Raw genomic sequence first — 1,992 nt, forward strand, 5'->3', positions numbered from 1 at the left:
CCCCGGGCCTTACGCTGGCTGTTCGAGACCTCTCGGCACCGGACAAGCTGAAGGGAARATTTTAATTGGAGCAAAGTTAAGGATCTGCTTACAAACTTGAAAACGGTTACCAGCGAACAAATAAACAAATAACCCCTCAYGGCCTTAAGATGTACCCACGCGGATCCCCGCTCCAGGGATCCCCGCGGCTGCTCCGAGGCATCTTGCGGCTCTGCACAGAAACGGGGCCAAACCAGATTAATCGACAGTCCTGGCCTCCACGTGGGGCTCCCTTCCTACCCCCGTGCGCGTCCGGGGCGTTTCCAAYCGCCACCGAATAAAAGCGGCGCTCCCAAAGCGCGCCCCGGCCCTGCCCGCGGCACAGGGCCGCCTCGGCGCCTGCCTTCCTAGACGTATMGATAYGTGTATTTTTTTTTTTTTAATTTGGGGGCCCCCATGGACCAGTGAGCAGAAGCGCTCGTCACGATTGCCCTGATTACATCCCGGTTGCTCTTCCAGCTCCGTGGTGTTGGCCATGTCGGCCGAAGTCCTTCGAGGTGCATCGTACTGTCCGCTGCGTGTTTTACGGCGAATACTGCCACCAGATTTCAGTTCTCGTTGTAGCTTCCCTCAACTTGGCTCAAGTTTCTCTGAAGCTCTTTAAAGTCCTCTTTGGACCAGTTTCAACCTAAATAATGTGTAAATAATTAATCGTTTAAATAAATAGCACGCTCTCCGCAAAGAGCGACTCACCCCATACACAGGTAAATAAATATGTTAAATATCACAAAACCTGGAGCCACCTTCAGCTAACCTTTGCTGAGGAGAAAAGCAGTTACCGATATTAATAGCAGCGGCAGGATCACAGCTCCGCCGAGCCCCAGTCCCGCCAGCGGTGCAAACCCAGGACTGCAGGAGCAGGATGGACCCCAGCGAGCTCGCCGCTACGCTACGGGAAGGCGAGCGCTGCGCGGTGCGGCTCGGCGGCCGCCCCGGCCATCCGGCGCCGCGTCTTCCCTCCATCCTGCGTTGCAACCTGACCCAGAGCARGTCCCATGAAGAGAATCGCCGCTAAGGGAAGGCAACGGGAAAACGAAGTGCAAAATAGCAAAGGCTCGGAGAAAACCGGGAAGGCCGATCAAAGGCAGAGGATGTCTTCTGTGCAGGACGGCACCAAGCCAGGCGAGAGACCACTGCAGAGGTGGCTGCCACAGATCCATGAGCTTGCATGAAAAACACGGAGAAAGCACATAGGAAGTGCCTGTTTGTTGCCTTTTCTAATTAAAAAAGTCTGTGGGACAAGCAACGCATCTGGAAAACCAAAACGGAAGCTGCCCTTCAACACTGCCCCAGCAGCTGTGGAGGTCCTTGCTGCCGGCCACAGTGGCCACCACAAGGTTGAGCAGGTCTAAACAGCAAATCACCAAATACATGGAAAAGACGCGTCGAAGATGCCTAAACACGGGCGCGCAGCGAGGCATCTCCGCGGCTGGAAGAGCATCCTGCGGAGAAGCGGGATAAACCCRCTGCGCTTCCCTTAAATAACTGACGTTGTGAAAACGCGCAAGAGGCCGCAGGAAGCCCTGGAAAGACTCTGGGGGTCCCCGAGACTCGGCTGCGGCTGGYGAGCGCCCTTACGGCACCGATGGGGACGGCGGGGAAAGGCCGGGCTGCAGCTTTATGTGCGTTTTCCCATGCGGCGGGCAGTGGTGGTGCCTGGAACGGACTGCTTGCTTTCAAGGAAAGGGAAGGGAAAGGGAAGGGAAAGGGAAGGGAAAGGGAAGGGAAAGGGAAGGGAAAGGGAAGGGGAACGGAAGAGAGAAAAGAAAAGAAAAGAAAAGAAAAGAAAAGAAAAGAGAGAAGAAAAGAAGAAAGGAAAGGGGAAAAGAAGAGAGGAGAGAAAAGGGGAACGGAAGAGAGAAAAGAAAAAAGACAAGACAAGAAAAAAGACAAGAAAAAAGAGAAAAGAAAAGATAAAAAATAAAAGAAAAAGAAAAAAGAAAGAGGAGAGGA

This window comes from Rhea americana, unplaced genomic scaffold (assembly GCF_003343005.1).
Source record: "Rhea americana isolate MKP2758 unplaced genomic scaffold, rheAme1 scaffold_42, whole genome shotgun sequence".
Classification (NCBI taxonomy): domain Eukaryota; kingdom Metazoa; phylum Chordata; class Aves; order Rheiformes; family Rheidae; genus Rhea; species Rhea americana.